This window comes from Desmodus rotundus, chromosome 2 (genome assembly GCF_022682495.2).
Source record: "Desmodus rotundus isolate HL8 chromosome 2, HLdesRot8A.1, whole genome shotgun sequence".
Taxonomy (NCBI): Eukaryota; Metazoa; Chordata; class Mammalia; order Chiroptera; family Phyllostomidae; genus Desmodus; species Desmodus rotundus.
In genome coordinates, this window is record NC_071388.1 from 2,911,387 (window position 1) to 2,934,387 (window position 23,001).

Here is a 23,001-nt window from a genome sequence, read left to right on the forward strand (position 1 = left end):
CCCACTGTGGGAGGGCAGAGTGGATCTAGGATTCGTCAGAAGTGTTCTTCACCTCTGGGCTTGGAAGGTAGGTCCTGAGAGCAACAGGAGCAAACGTTTGTGTGCCCTGGAGACCTGGCCTCCTTTCTGCACGTTTTCCCTGCTCTGTAACTTCCCACAGTGCCTTTCTCTCGCACCCCGACTCCGGGGCTGCCCTTACAGAGTGCACACGGCAGGTGTGGCCCTGGGTGGCGCAGAGGCCATGGGCCATGTGCCTGACCTCAAGGCTCTCAGACAGGGAAGGCAGAAATCGCTGGCCGAAAACAGGCCATAATAACAATAATAACTGGGATTCAGACCAAGAACTGGAATCGTTAGTACTTGGATTGGGAGAGAGCGTCCCAGCAGAGGTGGCGTATAAGCAGGCATAGGGACGGCTAGGGTGGAGGACGGCAGGTGGGAGATGGGAGGTGGCAGAAGTGCAGGCTGTGTTTGGGGGACACCCGGGAGCAGGTGTAATGGGGGAAGGAGCTTGGAGGCTGGGCTTTCAGGAGGCATCTAAGTTTGCCATCAACGGGTGCAGAGACGTTTCAGGGGTGCTAAAGACTTCTCAAACTGAAAGGGTCATTTTGAAGACCTGAAGATGGGGGTACTGTGGGCACTAACTCGGCAGAAGATGTGCCTCCTGATTGACCAGCCCCCACGCTGCCCACAGATTGTTGGGAAGAAATGACTACCCGAATTCCCCATGCAGGAGCACAAAGAGGGCTGAAGCAGGGGTTCCTATGTCCACCTGCGGTAGACAGAGGACTGGACAGCGCCCAGTGACCCCTGACTGAACTGGCTATGCCCGGAAAGGCCGGGTGGGAGCACCAGGAAGCAGGCATCGTTCGCTGCGTTCTGGGCCTCGGCCGTTTGTGTCAGGAGGGCGCAGTGAGAGGGAGGTACACCTGGGACCGACCTGGACTAGTGCCTGCGCACACCTGCACCTGCCTGGCACCCAGGAACAGGCCGGTAGGGCACTGGGGGTGGGGTGTTTCTGGGGCAATGGGTGGGATTGTTGGTCACTTAAAACATGTAGGAGTTGAATCAGCACAGGACTTCGGGTCAGAGACCTGGGTGGCCCTGCTTGGCCATCCACCAGCACACGATCTTGGCCGATTTTTTACCTTCTCTTGGCCTCAGACCTCAGCATCTTTATATGGAAAATGGTCCAGCGAACCACCAGGTCTTTCTCGGCCCGCTCGCTGCTGGTCATTTCATCAGTGGCTCGGGACCCTGTTAGCAGCGGGGCAGGGAGATGGGGAGGGTTCAATGAGTTTCTTGGAGGCTCACTATGTACTTCTTTCTGCCTCTGATAAGCACAGCTCGCTCCGTGGCCTGCCGGTGGGTGCTGTGGGGCTGCGGCTCGGATTCTAAACAGACCAGGTTCTGCGCTTGACCACAGGGGACAGCAAAGAGGGTCCCAATGGCAACACAGTCACTTGCCAGGTGCCAATCACCATCACTCTTCCTGTTCCCAGGATGAAGCTTTAAGGGACACAGAGCCACAGTGAGCCACAGCAGAGAACCGTAGCGACGAAGAAATCCCTAGGAGGTGGCGAGTCTGGTTTGGGGGAGCCGGGCCACGGCCTCAGAACCCAACCCTGAAGTTTGTAGTGAGAGCAGCCACACCTAGGTCACCTTCCACGCTCCCAGTGGTCCCGAACCCAGGGGGCAGATCAGCGCGAGCCCAGACCACTCAGGGCCGCTGCTGAACCTATCCTCCCGAACACCAGTGCCAGGCTGTGCCTCTGGGAAAGGAAACGTGGTTTTGCCTTGTGTCCCCAGGGAGGTTTGCAGGATGACTCCATGGTGGCAGAGAGGACAAGGATGCTTTGTGCAGTGGACAAGGCCTGAAGCAGGAATCATGCAAATTGCACTCTTGACCTCTCTGTTCAGAGGAAGTGGGGGCTCCATAGCGCTGTTTGTCCAAGTGGGTCCCCGGGCGTAAGCAGCTCCTCGTGGAAGACTAGATTTGCTTTTCTGACAGACATCAAACTCTGTTGCCTGGTGCAGTCCAGCCTCAAGATTGGAAGCTTCTGCATTTGCAAATTTGCCTCCTTGCAAAAATGTATCTGTAGGCCACCAAATCAATACTCGTGGTATTTCCATTGCCATTCGTGGCTAGAGTGGCAACAATCTGAGTCTGCGTGGATCCACTCCCAGCCGAGGTCGAGCAAGGCAATGCTGTGCCATCTTAGCTCACTGTCCTGCTGGGAGCAGGGGCCTTTCCCGTGGTCCCTGAGCACGAGGCGGGATGGGCCTTCTGGAGACAGTGGGGGTGCTAGATGAGCTTGCTCAAGCTGGGTGGTAGAGTACTGGGCCTTGTTCAACAGTGTCTGTTCAGTAAGGCGTCTAGAAATAAACACACACAGAGCGAGACTGCGTGTGGCTGGGCTGGCCTGCACAGCCCAGCCCTGTGTGCCCCAGGAGCAGCCAGCCGGTGCTCTCTAAGTCAGCGCTCGCGGCAACGTCCCTGGAAGTAACTGGTGAATATCGAGAGGTGGTGATATTCGACTCAGGTTTGAGTCCCCTCCTTCACAGTGCCTGCATGCCTTGGTGTCTCGGGCCTCACAGGCTCTGCTCCTCCCGACTTGGGGCTCCCGTGGCCCCTTCGCTGGTCCCTCCTCACACCCTGACTCTGAGTGTTGGGGCGTGACGGGTGACCTCATTGACTCTGTGGTGTGAAATGTCTGTGTCTCTACACATGTGTGCGCACACACGCACACGAAGACTCCCCACCTTTTAGCTCCAGCGTGGCTTTTCCCCTGAGGCTCCGCATGGGTGTGTCCACACCACATCTCCCCCTCAGCCCTCACGCGTCCAACTGAGCTTCCCTCCCCAGCCCACTCGTCCAACAGTCTTCCCGGCCTCCCACTGGCCCAGCCACAAACCCTGAAGTGGTCCCGGGCTCCTCACTCTCATCCACATGCCGCATCCAGTCTCCACTGCAAATCCTGTTTTCTCACCTTCAAAATATATCTGGAGTCCACCAGCTCTCCTCTCCTGCACCGCCCCCGCCAGGGTCTGAACTGCCGTAACCGAGGACCCCGATGTGGGCGACCGAAGTCAATAGCAGTGTGCTCTCTCCTAGCTTTGGAGGCCGGGAGTCCCAAATCAGGGTGCCGGCTGGGCCGTGCTCCCTGCGGAGGCTCCAGGGGAGGGCCCTTCCTGCCTCTCCGAGCTTCTCGGGGCTGCCGACCTTTCCTTCCCCTGGGGCTCCTCCCCCAAGTGTCTGCGTCTCACCCCTCCCCGCAGGGTACCGCGTTTTGATTTAGAGCCCGCCACAAGGCCAGGGTGATTTCACCTGGGGCTCTTTGACTGACGGCTCTGCACTCTCTCTATTTCCCAAAGACTCCCCGCCCCTCCCCCCGCCCCCGCCCCCATCAAAGCAATTGGAAAGACCGCCGGGGCTGGTTTGGAAACTGGAGCGACTGTTTGTGTCGAGTTGGGCTGTAGAGACAGTGACAGTCTGAGACTGTGACCAAACAGGTAGAGGAGGGGAGACGGCTCTGAACGGTAGTGGGGGGGAGCCTGGGGGCCCCCAGCCGTCACTGGGTGAAAAAAGTAATGAAAAAAGTAGCCGAATGCCCTGGCCAGTGCAGCTCCGTGGATGGAGCGTCGGCCTGCAGACCAAAAGGTCGAGGGTGTGACTCCCGGTCATGGTGCATTCCTGGGTCGTGGGCCAGGTCCCCAGCTGGGGGCGTGCGGGAGGCAGCAGATCCATGTATGTTTGTGCATGGAGTTTCTCTCCCTTTCGCCCTCCTCCGCCTCTAAAGATACACAGAGGTTTTTATTTTTAAAGTAGTGTAATAGCAGTGCAGTCCAGTCCGATTTCTTCTTTAAGAAAATTAGGAAAAAAGCTAAGTATTAACATATGAGCCTTAGTTGTCTCTGAGAAGTGTGATGGTGGGTATTTTTTATTTCCTTCTTTTTGTTAACTATAATTGATACTTTTTACAAACAATGGCTATGTACTGAAGAGCAAAATAGAAATACTTCCAAAAACGAGCAAGCAAAACAACGTGAGAAACAACTGGTGCGGGGGTGGGGGGTGCCCCGGGCGACTCAGCTCCGCTGCGGGTGTGAGCAAGGCCGGGCTTTGTTCAGGAAGAGGGGCCACTGTTGTGCCGGAGGCGGTGGGCCTGTCCCTGATGTCGTCATCCCTGGGGACCTGCTGGGGCTCGTTCGAGCCTACGAGGGACCCGAGAGGGCTCGGGGAAGAACAGCTGGTAATAGAATTAAGACGATAACAGTTCCAATTATTTAGCCTAAAACAAATTACGGCCTGAAAACTGTCTTAAGTGAGTAAAGATGTTTTAGATGAAGACACTGGTCAATTGTGACCGTTTTCACAGAGGAGAGGAGGTGGGGCGGGGGGGCGGGGGGAGGACATGGCCTTAAATTGATTGAGAGAGTTTCAAGAAGAGATCCTTGCCCAGGCTGACCAGACTGACCACAGGTGTGCTCAGTCCTCGGAGGATACATGCAGGAGACACCATCTGTCCTAGGAAATCCAGGGAGACTTTCCAGAAGGTTCCTTGACATTCCTTTACTAGGCTGTCTTTTTTTTTTATTATTATTATCGCTATAGTTTTCTTTTTAATTTTTATTTATTTACATTTAGAGAGAGGGGAAGGGAGGGGGAAACAGAGGGAGAGAAACCTGAATGCATTAGAGATACATTGGTCGGTTGCTTTTCCCATGCCCCCAACTGGGGACCTGGCCCGCAACCCAGGCTTGTGTCCTGACCGGGAATTGAACCCGTGACCTTTCGCTTCCCAGGCTGGCACTCCATCCACTGAGCCACACCAATCAGGCCCCACGATGTCCTGATGAAGGTGTAAACTCACCCAGTCTGTTCCCAAGCAGCCTGTCCTGGAGCGCAGAGCTGTCTGCATTCCTGGCCAGGTCTGGCTGTGGGAGCGCCGGTGGCCATCTGCGCGCCAGGCGGCCTGCCAGTGCCACTCGGACTGCGGAGCCATGCTGGGACACTGTGCCCGCCGACGGGCACTCTGGTCATCGAGAGCCTAATGCAGTGTGAGTGATTACAGTTTTCCTTTTTTCTTTGCCGAAGTTCCGGAACAGGCTCACGCGAGGGTTGTTTAGTTCTGGGAGAGAATATATATACCTGTGTTTGAATCTACTATTTGCTCCTTGGTAAATCCAGGCACGGTCAAGTTACACGTTCACGCTGGATTCCTGTCCCGTAGAAACGATGGCCACAAGGGTGATGTCTTTCTTCCCGGGTCGGCCGTCGAGCAGTTTCGGGTCCCGCCAGGTGATCCAGCAGTCATTGTCACATGCCTGTAAACGCCACAGAGGCGCTTTGGAGCCCCTTCCCTGGCCTCTGGCTTGCTCACTGATGAGGTGACTAAGCGCTGGACAGATGCTCACTGAGTGTTCATAGAGAGACATGGGTTTAACTTCGGAATTGACACTGTGACAGGAAGGAGGAGAGGTGGGGTCAGCCGTGAGAGCAGGGCATTGACTTCTGTCTGCCAGAGGTGATGGGACCTCCTCCACCCTTAAAAGCCAGCTGGGCGGGTCTGCGGGGTTGGGTGTGGGTGGGGCCCGTGAGGAGAGGAAGGCCTTCTGAGTGACAGAGGGACTGGGAATCTGAAGTGAACCCTGACAGACGCACCTGTTAGACTGGAGCGTCAGATTTTGGGGGCAGAGGGACTCACGGGACATCAAGGTCAAGGCTGTGGCAGAAGGTGGCTGGAGCCGGGCCACAGTTCAGGGGGGTAGAAGAATTAAGGCAGAGAGGGCTGGGAGGCTTCCTGACGGTGACAGATGCTGGAGGTGGCCGCAGAAGCCCTGCCCCGTGCTGCCTGGCGGAAGTGGGGTGTGCGAGGAGAGCCCAGCCTCAGTCAGCGAGGATGACAGGAAAAGGCTTGATTAAAGCAGAACGGGGGTGGGGACACGGATGCCACAGAACTGCAGGGAGATTGAGGGTCTAGGACAGAAGTGGCGACCAGAGGAGCCAACATTTTGGACTGCGACCCAAAAGTCCTGAGGTGAGAGGTGTACACGGAGGCGGCCGGCCACGAGAGGCCTGGCTCTCCTGACAATTGTTTGGGTGGTATGGGCATGGTGTCCACACGAGGTCACCGCCTGCCCTGCTGCCCTGACCCAAGGTCCCGAGACACAGGTAAACCTAAGCTGCCAACTTGCACGGTGTTGCCATCTCATTCTAGGCCTTTCCGGCCTCCTTTGTCTCACAGGGGGCTGCAGATGGCGAAGCTGAAGAGGCACTGGCCCATCGCTCCAAGCCCTAGAAGGTGGCCAGGGTGCCCGCAGGGTGTTTTACCCTCGGGCAGTGACCTGCAGGTTGCTGAGCTCCACCGCCCACCTCCCCAGGGGCTGCTCACCTGGCCCTTTCTGAGGGCCAGACACCACATCACATTAGGCCCCTGGCTGCTGGTCCCAGCTGCAGAGTGCTGGGGTCCCGCTAGAGGGGTCGGAGCCCCTCCTAGGCACCTCCCGACTGAAACAGGACAGCGCACCTGAGCATGCCCTCCCAGGGTGGGGCCCTTTAGCCCCGAGGGCCTCCCATCCCTGCTGCACTTCCAGCTGTGTCTGTGTTGTACTGAGCCTGTTTTGCTTCTGCCTGCGGTCTGGTCCCGGAAAGGGAGAGGTACGCGCTCTCCCGCTCCCGCTTTCTTCCCCGGTGGAGGAGTAAAGCTGTGTGCGGTGGATTTGCCGTTCTCGTTGCGGCTGCTTGTCAGACTTCTACCCCACCGCCGTGCATTTCGAATTGCGTGGGGAAAGCAGCGCCTAGAAAATGCTCTGTTGTGTTTTTCCCCTTCTGTTGTTGACTGTGGGGAAAAAAGAGGTAGCATCCTATTCGCCATTCTGTGTGACCAGGAAAATTACATTTGAAGGACTCTCTGTATGAACCCTTTCGATTCAGCAAGGGTGGACCTAAGATACAAAGCCAGGTCAACCCCCCGCGTCCACCCAATGTCCTTTTCTCCCACCACTGGCGGGTCTAGGCAAGGCTACTGCACACTGCAGAGCATGGTGTTCTGGGCTTCTGGAAGCAGCGCCCACATGCCATCCATCTTGCTCTTCTGTCTCGAAGTTGGGCCAGCTGAAGTCATTCCTGACTCTGGGTATTGTGGTGGGGCCTTGGGTGCGGCCACCTCGGCTCCTCGGGTGACTTCCCCATCACCCTGGCCTTGGCTTTTGTCGACCTAGAGAGAGGACAAGGAAAATGCCTCTCCTTAGGACCAGGGTGGGCCCTTCACAGCTGGGGCAGCTCGCAGAAGGTTCGCTGTGCTGCACGGGGGCGCTGGTGCACGGCCTCAATCCCGAATTCCGAGGCCACATTTCCTACCGTTTTCCCACTGTGCTTCCCACCACGCTGGACTAAGCAGGCGGTGTGAGGACGTGCTTCTGCCCGTCTGCCTTCTAGGAGAGAGAACGCGGTCTGTGCGGGCACTCGCTGCGCCCGAAGTCCCCACCATCTGGGGCCAGGGCTCTGACCCAGTGCTGTTGCTTCTGGTCCAGTTTGTGCAAATGAATGGGGAGCAGATCTTGAGCGACTTGGGATGCTGTCCAGGAAAAAGGTGGGAATCGGCCACTTCTCCTGTCATTCAGTTGCTCCTCAGTTGCTTTAAAAAGGACCCTCCCGACGTGGAGGAATCAGAACCCTTGTACGCCTTCGGTGGGAGTGTAAAATGGGGCCACTGCTTGGGAAACAGGCAGGCAGCTCCTCAACGAGCTGGACACAGGCACCCTAGAACCCAGTGGCCCCACCCCAGGGACAGCCCAGAGGGGCCGGCCAATGAGTGTGCATACGAACACCTGTCCATGTGCGTCCACGGCGGCATCATTTGTAACAGCCTCAAAGTGGAAACCACCACACGTCTGTCACCCAACGAACGGGTGATCTGCTCATACCCGTCCCGTGTGGGGGCGTGCTACCTGGCAGTGAGGAGGGACACAGTGCTGACGTGCGCCGTGACAAGGGTGAACCGTGACACGATGGTGGGCCCCAAAGGAAGCCGGTCACAGAAAGCCACAGGTTGTCCTGTTCCATTTACATGAAATTCCAGGACGTCCGTCGTGGGGGATTGGGGGCAGTGAGGGGCACAGTTGATGAGCCTGGGGCTTCCTCCGGCGGGATGAAGCTGCTCTAACCTTGACCGTGGTGGCCGCGCAGGCCTTTGAATATGCTGAAAGCCATGGACTGTGCTGTCGCAGTGGTGTATCGTGTGGTGTGTGAGCTGTGTCTCAGTGAGGCTGTTCATGCAAAAAGGAGGGTTCACAAAGCCCCTTGTGGTAACGACAGAGGGCGTGGAAGCTGCCTCGGCTTGCCGTCATGCTTCGACATTTAGCCTTTTCATGGGATACAGATTGTGGGGGTGTGGAGGCCCGTTGGGACCTCTGCCTGTGGTGGGGACCGTCGGGGAGAGCGTGGGCCCGCCAGGTGTCTGAGTCTCGCACGCCTGCTGCAGCCTTGCTGCACATCCATGTGTGGGGGGGGCAGGGCCCACACTTGTGCACCTCCTGGGACCCTCCACGCGTGTGGACGCAGGACTGGAGCCTTAAAGGCGCCAGCAGACGTCGCCATCATTCGGGCAGGCGTTCCTGTGGATGGGCTGCTGCCACTGAGCTGCCAGGGTTGTCAGGAATTCTAGTGAGAGAGTTAAACCGAAGGCAAAATAGACCAGAGGGGCAGCCTTTCACTTCCAGTCAACCTATTTATGTCTAACCCCCTACTAATAATAATGCTCGCTTGTTTATTATTGTTACTTTTCTTCATGTCTCATTTGATTCTCATGACAACCTGCAGGAGTAGTTGTTATTCCCTTTTGCAGACGTAGACGCTGAGGTTGGAAGAAGCGTGAAACTTCCTGCTGTCCCCACCGCCCCGTCTCCAAAGCCTGGCCTTTTCCCCTCTACCGCAGGCTGCCTTACTGCAGTTTCTGAAATGTGCACTGCCTGCCATGTAATGGCACCGTGGTGGCATTTTCAGGAGCCTGCCATCTCCCCCGGGAGGCACTTGACCTCAGGCCAGCAGAGCCGGGTGGCGGGGATTGGTGAACGAACCCCCCGCAGTGCGGTCGCAGGATTTTCAGCCTGTTTCTTGGGGTGAAGACGCCGGCCCGCAGACACTGGCAGCTGGCTGGTCCTCCCTGGCGTGGTTCCAGCGGGCAGTCAGGGAAAGGACACTGGGCACCAGGGCATCATTTTGCATCTGCACCCTGGCGATGAGTGAGGGGACAGGAGGACACTTTGTCCTTCCTTCCTCCCTTCCTCCCTTCCTCCCTTCCTTCCACTTGTGATTCTTTTCCCATCCTTGGCTTGGCCTGGGTCTGAGGCAAGCTGCCTGAGCCCCGGGGGACTTCTGCTAGTCCAGTTTTGGGAGACACGTCGCTGTTGGTGACTCCCGGGCTTGAGCTGGAGGCTCCTGGTGACTGCCAGCCTGCCCTGGCCCCACAGTCTGGCTCCTCATCCCTGTGGGCCCCAGTCCCCGGACAGGTGTTTCACTCCACGAGCCCTTGCCTGTTTTTGTTACTTTAGCTGCCGCTCGCTGCTCTGGGTCTTCCCTTTTCCCCTGGGCATTCTCTGTTTGGTTTTGAGCTCAGCTGCGTAGCAAAATTCTGTCGTATTCTACTGCACGTTTCTGTTTGCTTGGAGCAGGACATCCTTCCGCAGCGTTTCTGTCTTCTGCATTGACCGGAAAGTCGGATTGTGGCCTGTTCTCTTTGTGGCCTGTTGTGTGTGGACTGAATGTATGTGCCCCCCACAATGCATGTGCTAAATCTTAACCCCCCAGTGTGGTCCCTTGTGCCAGGAGGTGGGCCTTGGCTGGTGGGGGGGATTAGGTCCTGAGGATGGGGCCCTCGAGAGTGGGATTAGTGTCCCCAGAAGAAGAGACTCGGGAGCTTGCTTCCTCTCCTGTGTGCTGGGAGAGGCTACGCTAGACGGCCACCTGCACCTACACCAGGAGGGGCCTCGGCAGGAACCCGACTACTCAGTTACTCTGGGCGTGGACTTCAGCGTCCCATCTGTGAGGGATGAATGCTCGGTGTTTAAGTCCTTGATCAGTGTTCTGTTACAGCAGCCTGAACTAGGACACTAACCATAGCCAATTTTTGTGAAACCCTTTATGGGCGTTTTAAGAGAATTGGCTTTCTTTTGGGGGAGGAGGTATTGCAGTGAAAAAGGAAATTTTATTTGGTGCAAAACAGCTCAAATGTGATACAGCAGGACTGTGAGTCTGACACACCCTCAGTTGCTGCAGCTCAGCCACGAGAGGAAAAGCATGCTCCCAGAGTGGGGAGGAGGAAGGGTGGCTGGCTTATATAGACAGGTGTCCCCACCCCTGGTCCCTGCTTGGTCTGTCCTTATGTAAATCAGGACTTCAAATCCTCACTGTTTGATTGGTTCAAGAGGCACTGTCCTAATTGGTCAGAATAGAGCTGCCTTGATTGGTGAAGATGTTGGTAGGGATATAGCTGCACAGCTCCGATTGGATGGGGAAAGCCTCAGTCCTATTGGTCAAAACAGGATTCTAGGAACTCCTTCATTAAGGGCTGGCTGGGATGGCAGGAACCTGGTGCAGGTGGGCAGCCCAGTGTGGGCAACTGGGTGCAGAGAGCTCAGTGAAGGTATCTCTGCAAAGTGCAGTTTGCCTGAGAGGCCCCTGTGCAGAAATGGCTGTTGGGCTCTATTTTTGTGTTTTGCTTTTTGTTTTTTTAATTTGAGCCCAATTAGCCACCAGGAGCCCTTTTTAGTAGGTATCTTCTTTCTCAGGGTTCATAAAACTATGAAAAAGAGAAACGTGAAACTGAGGATCCTTATCACTTTGATTAAACTTAGCTTTAATCCTAGCTCTAGAAATCATCACACACACCTCTCTCTCTCTCATACATATATATTCTCATATATTACATATAAGGATGGAGAATATATATTTTGCATATATATATTCTCCATCCTTAAAAGGCTGAGTGTTTCTCTCAGGGATCAGCCACCCCCCCAGAGGCCACACATGACAGCGGCATGGACCTGACTGATGGCCATGAGGTCAGGACCTCTGCAGACTAAAGAGAACACCTTGACCTACGTTCTGTGCCAGCTCCTGAGCCCTAAGGTGGAAGGGCCTCCCCCCTGGCTACTCTCCCACAAGACCAGGCAGAGGGACACGGGACAGGCCTCAGAGCTGTCCTCCACACCTGGAGAGATGACTCGTCACCCTCCAACAACCAGCCCCCGGCACGACCCTGAACCCCTAACCCCCAGTGCCTTGTGACTTTGCCCTATGAAATCTGTCACCTACTCACCTTTGGGTAGGCAGGGCTCCCGTTCTCCCATGACGCCATTTACGATCAAATAGGCAGTTTCTCTCCCCTGCAGGTCTGGGGTCTGGTGTGTGGCTATGCCAGCCTCTGGTGGCTAAACATCTTCTGTTCTGTAACAAATGTAAAACTCAGAATTATTTTACTCTGTTTTGGTTTAGAATCCTAAAGCTGACAATGCTCAAGGCTTCAAAAAGTAAACCAATTCCCAGAATTCGAATGTGGCATGTTAAAGCTCCCGAAGGCCGGTTTCCTAGGAACACTTGTCCTTCAAATGCCCTGCCCCACGTGCTAAGGCAGCCAGCCCCTCACGCACAGAGCCCCAGGCTGTCCAACCCCACCGAGGCACTTCCCCCCGGGGGCTTAGATGTTACCTTCCCTCCTGGTGTGCAAGCTGCTGATTTTGTTTCCTTTGTTTTCAGGTGAAACAAAAGCAAATTCAAAACCCTGGCCACAGTGACTCTAACTCAGGAGTAACCAGACTGATTAGATCACCTCAAGATTCCCGGTGTTCCGGGTACTCACGAAAATCTGGCAAACCTTTATTCCCGGGGTTGCCGGTTACTGTTCAAAGGCTCCCTTCATCCAGTGCAGCAGGACTGAGTCCCAGGGAATAAGGATTTTCAGAATGATCTGTTTTGCTCCTCTCTCTGCATTTAATGCACTCCCCTGCCTGTTCCATCTAGAGACCTGCACAGATCTGTGACACCAGCTCTCGGTTGGTTGCGCGGGTGGGCTCTCCAGGCCCCCACTGCTCGTGGGACACCTCTGCCTCAACACGTCTCCAGGAGATCTGCAGGAGCACCCTACAATGGCTGGATTCCTTCCTTTCTGTTGTTGGTGAGAAGTTTGCCCCGTGTATTTGGAAGCAATGCCATTGAGGACGGTGTGATGATTCATGAGTCACATTCTTTTTGGAGTGTGCCTATGATCGTCACGAGATGTTTCCCTCTGTCCTGCTTAAAGCGGCTGCTCTTTGGTTCTGGTCTTCATGCTGCTTCCCCCCCAGTGGGGTCTGCTCTTGCCCGGTGTTCTCCCACGTCATCTTCTCAAGTTTTCTTTGTAATTTTGCTTGGCTGTTTCTCGTAAGTAGCACATAACAAATAGAGCTTTAAAACTCAGTGGAGGAATTTAGTCCATTTATTGAGATGTCTGATGTCTTTGGTCTTGTAGTTTTATCTTATCTCTTTTTAAAAACTATTTATTAAGATTTCTTTTTGCCTCCTCTTTTTTATTATCCTTTTTTTTTTTTTTGGATTGGTCAAGGTTTTTTTTTTTTTTTTTTAATTCTCTCTACCCATCTTGTCCCCATTCTCACTGGTAAGTGGAAGTTCTGTGTATCTTTTTTTCTGATTTGATTTTCCTAAATTCAGAGTACCCCTGAGTCTTTTCTCAAGAATGGACCAGGGGCCATATACTTAGTTAAATCCTTGCCATTCCCAGGTGTCTCTCCCAGCCTCCCGTATGCGTGCTATTGGCCAAGCAGAGGAATCTGGGATCAGAGCCTTCTCTCTCCAAAGCCTCAGCCGGGCTCCCCCGCCCCCGCACTCCAGGTGTTTGCAGTGAGGGACCCGGTGCCTGGTGCAGGTGGAACTCTCTTCCCTGTGTGAATTACTTGTTCTCATTCTCTGGGGGCTGGAGTTTGGGAATCTCACCAGATTGTGTCTGGGTGTGATTCCTTTTTGCTTTTAAAATTATTATTATTAATTTTACTTGGTACTTAGAGTTTACATTCTGACCCCAAAATTGGCCTTTATTCATAACGGAGCATTTCTTCTATTTGCTTTTCAAGTTTGTTTCTCCGTGTAGTTTTCTCTTCTCCTGGAACTCGAACATTCAATAGCCCATATTCTCCCAGCATGCAATACTCTTGACTCTGTACTCCCTAGCTCTTATATTTTCATTTATGATTTTCATTTCATTGGATTTTTGCTCTGTGCTCTTGCGGTCAATCTGATCATTGATCACTCAGATTGGCTCATCCGTCGGCACCGTGTGGGAAGCTCAGGCTGAACGATGGATATAGGCTCTCAGCATGTCGCACTTTTTGCTCTCATTGCTGGGGGACGTTGCACCTGGAGGCAGTGGGGTTCCCAAAGTCCAAGGTGGGAGATTACCTGGGGAAAGGGGCAGCTTCCGCCTCTGAGACTGGTCCCGGATGGCATTTTCAGTCCGACCGACCCCAGGGGTGAAACCGGTTTCTAGAGGAAGCAGCAGCGTTGATGGCTTTGAAGTGGAGTTCTCTCTTTGACCCTCCTGGTTACTTTGTGGGGTCTCTTCCTCTTTCCCTGCATGCCCTGTGTGTGGCTCTGTGTGTGGGCCATCAGCCTGACACACGTGCTGGGTGTTGCTACGCTTCATCCCTGGTGGAGCTTCTTCCTGGCTCGGTGTGCTGTTCACCTTCCCACCTGCGTCAGTCAGCTCAGGCTGAAACAACAGACGTGGATTTCTCACAGTTCTGGAGGCTGGAAGTCCAAGATCAAGGTGTCATCAGGTTTGGTTTCTTCTGAGGTCACTCGGGCTGGCTTGCAGGGGGCCACCGTCTCTCCGTCCTCACGCGGCCGTCCCTCTATGGGCACACATTCCTGGTGTCTTTGCGTGCGTCCAGACTCCCTCTTCTGTCCAGGACAGAACAGGTCAGATTGGATTAAGGCCCCTCCACCAATGACCTCATTCAACCCTAATCACTTCTTCAAACATAGTCACAGCCCCAGGTACTGAAAGTTGGGGCTTCAATGTGTGAGTGTGGGGGACCCAGTTCAGTCCCTAGCATGCTCTGAGGCTCAGCGCAGGCATGAGTCATAGGAGGTGCTCAGTAATGGCTGGTTGCGTGTCTGGATGAAAGTCCCCCAGTCCATTCTCTTTCCCCATTTTGACTTTGAAGCAAGTTGTGTTGCGTGGCATTGCACCCAGAGATTTCTTAAGATAAATTAGATGAACTATTTCTTTACTGTCTATTTTATCCTTAGCCAGTCAGAGTTTGTGTAAAAGCCTCTTGTACTGGTGTGAATACAAGGTCCTTTCCTTCTTCTCCCCGTTCCCTGCCTCCCCCCACCGTCCTTCTGGTGCCGGTAAGGAAGTGCACTCTGTGCCTGAAACCAGGCTCACCCCTGGTCCCGGTGGAAGCCCTCTCGACTCTTCCGGCAGCTTCATGTGAGCTTGTCTACGGGGATTTACCTGTCTTGGGAATTTAGTTCCTCCTTTCATTTCTTAGCACACTTGCCTGTTTCTTCCTGTTTATTTCTGTGCTCTGCCCCAAGCTCTGACGAGTTTGGCTTTTTCAAAAAGCAGAGAAATGAATTATGCCAGTGGTGTCTGTTACATGTGGTTTTTCTTCTAATTCATAATAATGAAAAGATGGAAGTAAAATTTTTCCCCTTGGCCATTTTATTTTTTTGCATTCCTAATTTTTGTATTTTGCCGTCGGTCTCCTGATTCCATTTTTGATCTCTGAAATAGCAATTTAAAATAGCTCTCCAATGGTATATGTACTCACAACAGAGGTTGCTGCCAACATATAAAATGAATGGGTTTCTTATTCAAACAGCAAATGCTTACGTAGCAAAGTCTGTGCAGAGAGCCGGGGTGGAGATCTGGAACTGGAGTCCGTGACAGGTATCATCAGGATAACAGCCTCCAGCGGACCTAGAATTTCATTGAATTTAATGGCCCACAAGTGCGATCTAACAGGACGATGTGAGTCTCTTCTGCGCACGGCCTGAAGGGCCAAAAGAAGCTCACGTCCTGGCCATTCTGAACTACGGGCTGCAACCCACACTTTCCACGCTCTGGTTCTCTTCTGGCTCACGAGTGTGACTTTCCACCTCCTGAGACACCCTTCTTTCCCCGCTCACTGGGGAGCCGTCCCTGACCCCATGCTGGCCTGGTGCTCTCCATGGGCCTCCAGAGATCCGAGCTGCTCCTCTCAGCACGTATAATGTTGATCGCATGTGGCTAATGACCTCTCTGTCCCCCCCCTGTTAGTTGAGGGTCCCTTCTGTGCCATGGACCTCTCCGCCAGTTGATGAGGCCCATGGTTCTTATCTTAGAATCATGTTTTTAATTGCACGAAATAAAACACATTGGGTTCTGGTTCAAGGCAAGGTGGGTCCCCCAGTGGGTGCTGCTCTGAAAAGCAGACGGGAGGTGCGGAGGAGTGGCTGGAAGACTCAAGAGAGCAAACGGTAGCTGGCAGGTTGGAGAAGAAGCCAGAAGCTGAAGTCCTCCTGATGAGTTACCATCCCTCCGCCTCTAGAACCAACCAGCCAGGACGCAGTGCAGCCTGAAACCCAGACAGGAACCAGCTGTCCACAGACAGAGTGCAGGAGAGGCTCTGGGGGGAGCCAGAGGGGGGGCTCTGAACACATAGAAAGAGCAGAGAAATCCGCTTGTGGGTTTTGTTTTCTCTTTCCTCCATTCTCTGCTGCCTCGGCCCTGAGCCATGCTGTGGTGTGAGAGCTCCCGGGAGCCTGAGCCCAGGGAGGGACTCTACCCTCTGCTTGGAGCAGCTGTGGGCCCGAGTGTGGGGGGCAGCTCCCGGTGCCTTTCCCTCTGTGTCTGTCTCCACTGTCTCCTGGATGCAGGTGCGGTTGTGGGAAGTCCATAGAGGAGCCGGCTAAGCAAAGCCCCTGCTTTCTGGTCAGAGGACCAAAACATTGAGTCCTTGGGAACTGGAACATTGCAGAGAGAGGGAGGAGCCAGAGAAAGCAACCCCGTGAAGTTGTGTGTGAACCTCTGGGCTCACCCCTGAGAGACACGAGAATAGGCCTGACCCTGAACAGCATGTGGTAGACTTTCAGGACTGAACGGCAGAACAGAGCGTCGCCCAGCTTTCAGACTGGCTGCTGGGTCGTGTACACTGCGACAGTCCTGCAGTCTCAGAAAACAGAACTTACTCTAGAACCATAGCCCCTAGAAAACTGGATGGTGCCTGGCTGGTGTGGCTCAGTGGATTGAGCGATGGCCTGTGAACCAAAGGGTCACTGGTTCAGTTCCCAGTCGGAGCACATGTCTGGGTTGTGGGCCAGGTCCCCAGTAGGGGGCACGTGAGAGGCAACCGCACATTGATGTTTCTCTCCCTCTCTTTCTCCCTCCCTTCCCCTCTCCAAAATTAATGAAATAAAATCTTAATCAAAAAAGAAAGAAAAGAAAACTAGATGGAACCATCAGGACTCAACCTGGTAGATTCTCTGTTTTAAAAAAAATCAACATTCTCAGTAGAATTAGACAAAAATCTGGACTCTTGTAACATAACCGTCAAAATTTCCAGGATGCAGTTAGAAACTACTCAGCACATTTGAAGAACTAGGAAAATCTCAGTTCATGTCAGAAAAGACGATCAACAGATTCTTCGGTGCCACAGACCTTAAAGCAACTGTCACGAGAATACACCAGCATGGAAGGGCAGACAGTCCTGAAATGCATGAAAAGATTAAGAAGTCCGAGGAAAGAACTATGCGACCTAAAGAAGAAGCAAAAGGAGACTTGGGAGTGGAAAAATACTGTGACTGAAAGAAAAACCTCACTGGGCGGGCTCAGCAGCAGCTCGGAGATGACGGAGGAGCCCGTGGGCTTCAATGCGGATCAACAGAGTTTGGACCGTAGGAAACAGAGAAAAGAGATTAAAGATATAAAAGAACAGAGCTTCATCAGCCTGTGGGAAGATACCAAAAAATTCTGACGGTTTTGTCTTAAGGGTCCTAGAAAGAAAGGGTGGGGTGCACAGAAGATGTTTGCAGACACAGTGGCTGAACAGTAGTCAAATTTGGAGAAAGACATAAACTTTCAGACTCAAGAAGCCTAGGAAATCCTGAACAAGACAAACACAAAGAATCCATGCCCAGATATACCTTCATCAAGCTGCTGCAAGCTGAAGAAAAAAGAGCATTTAAAGTAGGCAGAGGAACACCACCTGTTACTTAGGTAAGGGAGCATGATTTAACCACAAATACTTCCAGGAAGAAATGGAACATTTTAAAAGAACTTTCAATTCCTGATACTATATCCAGCAAAATTACCCACAAGAATGAAGGCGAAAGAAAGACATGCTCACGTTAAAGAAAACTAGGGGCTTCCTTGTCCCCAGCTCTGCTGCTACAGGAAGTCCTTCAGACAGGCGCGAAATGGCACCAGCACAAGAGGGGACACTTCCTGATCATTTTCTGCAGCCACCGTTCCCCCAATGCCAAAACCAACGACGGTCCAGCAAAAGGACAGGACAGTGTCCTCAGGAGTGGAAGTCCTCCCTAAGATTTCAGCGAATGTCCAGCAGGCCATGAGCACCTGGAGAGATGTTCAACATCACTGGCCATTAGAGAAACGCAGATTAAATCCTGATAAGATGGAACTACAGACCTAGAGTGGAGAAAATAAAAAAACACTGAGAATACCATGCACCCGTGACAAATGCAAAGCTGTTAGGACCCTCTTTGCCAGTTGGGACGGACAGACACCTCGGCCTCTGTGGAAATGCACTTTGCAGTGTCTCAGGAAGCTCAGCACACTCAGCAGATGACCCAGCAGTCCCGCTCCTACGTGGCTGGCTGCCCATGTGGAGGGAAAACTTGTGTTCACACCAGAGCTTGTCCTTGAATGCTGGCAGCAGCTCCATGCGTGCTCATCAGCAACTTGAAACAGTCTGCGTGTCCTCCAGTGGGTGGGTGGGAGCGTCCCTGGGGGACACGCCTCAATTCAGCGACAAAGAGGGAGGAATGTTGGCACACACCACCACCTGGATGGGTCGTGAAGGCGTCAGCTGAGTGAAGAGGTCGGTCTCAAAAGTTCCACATTCTGTATGATTCTGTTTATGTGGGACAAATGGAACAACAGCGACAGAGACACATGGGTGGTCTCCAGAGCTGAGAGGGTTAGTGAAGGCAACGTTGTGACTTTTTTCCCACCCGAGTTCATGAGTCACTTTGGGAAGCGCTCTGTGGGCCGCAGGCTGAAAGCCTGTCCTATGCTGTACACTGTGTAAAAGGGGGTCTTTCTTGTTCAGCCTTCATGCCCTGAGCTTAGCAGAGTCACTCGTTCGGCAAATCAAAGAATAAGTCAATGAACAAAGTGTAAAATGACTTGAGTATATAACAATGCATTGAGAGGCTCTGCAGCCTTTAAGGAAAATGGATACATTTAGTTCAACCCAGTGTATGGTCACTGTTGGCAAGTAAGAACTGGACTCTTCTCAGTGACTCTCCCAACCGTACTTCTGTGGTTGGGCCGCCGACCAGGTTTCGTCTTGCGTAGTGGTGCCCACTCCATCTCTGAGCGTCTTGGGCTTCCGTCCTACAGAGGGGACACGATGGAGCACACAGGTCCTTTCTCCAGCAGTTACAAAGCTGTGGCTGCTACTGATGGTGTGTCACCATGCAGGAGAGTGCCCACTGGAACCGGTGTCTGGGACTTCTTGGGCCTGTGAGACAGGACAAAGGACAAGGTCAGTGGTGCAGAGATGACAATGAGAATCTGCAGGAGGGCTGCACCCAGGCTCACCCCTGGGGCAGGGCTGAGCTGGGCAAGCACAGCAAGGCACCCTGCATGAGGGGTGCCAGTGGGACATGTGTGGAGGCCGGAAAACACGGGTGGTGTTAGAACCCAAGCGCCCTTCTCCGGCTCAGTCAGCAGCAGGGGCTGGCAGACAGCGCATCACCAGAGGGCTCCGGGAAAGCTGTATCGACTCACCGACACTGTCGGCCACCGGCAGTGTCCTTGGCAGCCCAAATAGAAGCTTGAAAAAGGCTGACACCTTCTGTCACTGTGCCAAGTCTGAGATGCCCTCGGTAGAAGATCCACCATTATTGTACATGCCAGCAAGGATGGAAAAACACCACCAATGAACGGTGACCGGCGCCTATGGAGCTCGGTCACATCAGCACCACCTGAAATGAATCTCCATCTCTTCCCAGGCCCGTGTCGGTCGGTGTGGCCGGCGTGTCCGTGGCAGGAAGCAGCCCAGCTTGCCCGACTTCGTGGGTGTCCTCCTTCCGAGGTTCCTAAGGCACTTGGTTGTTCCTTTGCAAGAAAACGGGGACTGATGATCAACCCTCTGTGACAAATATTCTCCACTAATCGCATGTTTCCATCCTACTGCTTGGCTTCTGTGCCCTTCTGAGTACAAAACAGCTCGTCATTTCCACGCTGAGTCACGGCGGGCGTTTTTGGAGGACGTTTCTAAGTGGCAGTTACGTTTGCAGGTGCGACTCACAGGCGCGTGTCCTCGACTGGAGTGAGGACTGTGTAGACAGCTACAGAGGTGACAGCAGCCGTGTCAGGACCGCTGCTTGGCCGATGGCTTTCGAAAGGAAGGCGGCAGCTCTGGCAGGTGTGCCCAGGTTCCAGAGCCACGAGGTTGTCGGTGCCGGTGCCTCTTACAGTCGGCGAACGCGGCCCTTCAGTTGGAGCCCTGCGATCCGGCCGAGGGTTCTGCGCCCCAGACATGTTTCTTGAACGCCCTCCGTTTGCCAGGGAATGTTCTAGCGCTGCAGTGGGCAGCAAGCCCGATGGCTCCCTTGACCCCATGGAGCTCGCGCTGAGCAGCGAGGACAGACAGTCCAGGGCTAGTGAGAACAGTCACATTATTTGAAGTGCAGAGAAGGAAGCAGACAGGGCTAAGGGGTGGCCTCGCGTGGGGTGGGGACAGGGTGAGTGTGCGTTTGTGAGGCACCCTCTGTGAGTTTGCCAATTTCTAACTAAGGCGACATTTGGACTTTGGTCTCTGAGAGCCATCGACAGGCTGCAGAGTGATCAGCTGTCTCCAGGTTTGCCCAGACCTGAAGGGTCTCCCAGGAGGTGGGACCCTCTGTCCTCGAACAGGCAGTCCCACACCCACCAGTGCCATTGGCCAAGGGACAGGGCCTCTCGCTCAGCTTCCTTTTTAATATTTATACTACTACTTTGAGACCCAATGACATTTGATACCAAACCTATAGCTGTGACTGGTGCCTTCACCCAAACTCTCCTGTTTCATAAAGGAGGCTCTTTGGAGGGGTATGAGGGCAACCTCCCTCCTATGCCCAGGCTCAGTGTCTGCAGCAGCACCTGCGTGGGCTCCTGTGGGGGCTGCAGCAGTGGTCAAGGTCACTGTGAGGGCTGGAAGACCTGCTCCCAAACAGCGAGAGGAAGACAAGGTGGTGTCGTGGTGGCAACGTGGCCACAGACCCCCAGAAGCTCGGAGAAGGTGTGCTGACAAAGCAGTGGTGAGGGTGGCAGGGGAAGCTGCTATCATTTTGTCATTTTATTTTTCTCGGGTAAAAAATACGAACCAAGGGCTCTGAAGAAGAGCAATTTTGTCTTTGAAGTGAGTTTAAGGCAAAAGCAACTCTGTTCTTTCCTGTTGGTATTCATTTTAGTAAAAGGCTGTGGCCTTGTTTTTTAACTAAGCGACAAGCTGAACTCCGGACTGCAAGGGATTTGCTGACTATTAGAAATGGAAATTTTTCTCTTTAAGACCATGGAATGCCTCGTTTTAGCCTTCCCTTCAAGCCAGGGGCCCCCACGTGGAGAAGGCACTTCTGTGTGCGTATGCAAATAGGGTGGCTGGGTTGTCAGGGACAGCACAGTCCTCATTGGTAGTCACCGGTCTGCAGGGAGCTTTACGTTTGAGCTCTGCCCGCAGTTCAGGGGCACTGGGTGGTGGCTCACACACCCGCTGGAATGTTCTAAAACTGTGGTGGGACTCCTCTCCTTTCCCCTCTCTGCTTTGCATCGCCTTCCCCCTCATACGTCACGAGCACGTGGCTCCCCCTTTCCCGACTCCTTGCGCTGAATGCTGTGGCCAGTCTTAGAATGGAGCAACCAAAGTCTCCGCTTGACCACACCATTAATTCCTGAACCTGTACCAGAACCCCAGCTCTCATATGCCCAGGAAATAGAATGTAAGTGTGTGCATGGGGACACGCACGCTTGGAGCAGTAGAAGAGGAGACCCCCCAAAAAGCCTTAAAGTGAAGTAAAATTTGGAATCAGCATTTAAATTAGCTATGCTCTATGGGCTGATGTTATTTGAAAGCTGAATAGCTGATGTCAAAAATAGACTTCCCTTTCTTTCCAAAGTGTGGCAAAAATAACCACATGCCTTTCTCGGACTCCTGACTCTCATCCCAGAGGGTTTTCTTGTATCGGAACCAACAATTCCTTGGATGGAAACATTGGATGGGCCAGTCATTATTTTGAGATTTAGGAGATTGCCAATTCTTGGCAGACCCTGGTTGTTTTTCTAGAGTAGTAGTCAAGGACTTGGACAAAAAGCAAGAAAGCTGATCCAGGGTGCTGGCTTGGGGTTCCTGGTGAGCAAGCAAGACAAGCCGAGTTGAGGCTCTGCTCTTCCCCGTTGTCTCTAAGAAGAGGTGATGGCGGCTGCAGTCCCGGCATGAGACTGTCCCTCCCGGAAAAGGACAGGCCATTTCCCATGTGCCCTGCCCTTGCAGAAGACCTAAGCGCTGCCTGCCTGTTGCCAGCATAGACCGTTGAGGGGGTAGAAATAGTAGGATTGCTTGTGGAGTGAGAACAATCACTCCATTGTCAGATTTTTTTTTTTTTTTTCACTCTTCATCCAAATGCTGGGTGGCTCTGGAGCACAGTTGGAGATACTGTGTTGAGCCTTTGCCCATGGCAACGTTCCCTCTGTTCGCTGTCTGCTGCCTCTTGCATTGGAAAATTCCATCCTCTAACACTGGGATTATATGTCACCATCACGGAGGCCATAGACAGAGCCCACTTAATTTGCTGCAAGAGGAGAGGTAGCCAGAGAGAATGGGAGAGGCAGAGTGTTCCCAGTATAAAGAGAAGATTGAACATGGTCAGTGAACCGAAGAGCCAGCAGGTCATGAACCCTCAGGGCGTCATGAAAATCTTCCCGAGTTTTGTGTCTTCAGGAGCAAAATGATGCCTATTTAAATTGCAAAAAGTAATAATGAAACGTATTTAAGATTGACCTTCTTAATGGAGCTAGGTGAGGCGTTTGGGGGGCTTATTATTCTAGTTGCTGTGCTTTTGCATATTAAAAACAATTTTAATGATGGAAAGGTTGTAGGAAGTACTTCCTTCTATCATCTCAGAATGACGCCCGTGCCCCCGGGTGGGGATTGTGTACGCATGCGCGGTGGGATGGGCTGCTCCACTGAGCGTGCGCTGGGTCAGCCTCGGCTGGATTAACTGGGCTGAACCCCCAAGGCGAGTAAGTGCTGTGCAGTCTCAAATGGCCTTTATCCTTAGCCTATCTCCTTTGGTCCATATTCTGAATGGGCCGTTTGTTAAAGATTGGAAGCATTAGCAACCCAGACGCTGAAATTCCAAAGATGCCCCTGAACCCCGGCAACTTGGGGTTGCAGAAGGATGGCCAGATTTATGTCTAATTTTGGACATCATTTATGAAGAGCAAACGATTGTACACAAATGATTACAAACAACAGCCAGCTGGTTTTTCAAGCACCAACCATAAGGACTCCAGCCAGACACGAGGTCAGGAAAGCCATTTTTGGTGCCCAACCCTTAATTTCAACCTGTGTTTTAATGTGAGCACCGAACAGCTAACAGAGACCAATACTTTCATGACTCACCCCTATATCTGAAGTGGCTGTCATGATATTTTTTTGTTTGGTCACTATTTCCTAGTGGCGTTTGGGCACAGACATGATAGGAGTTTCTAGAAATAGGGCGTATTGGAAGGT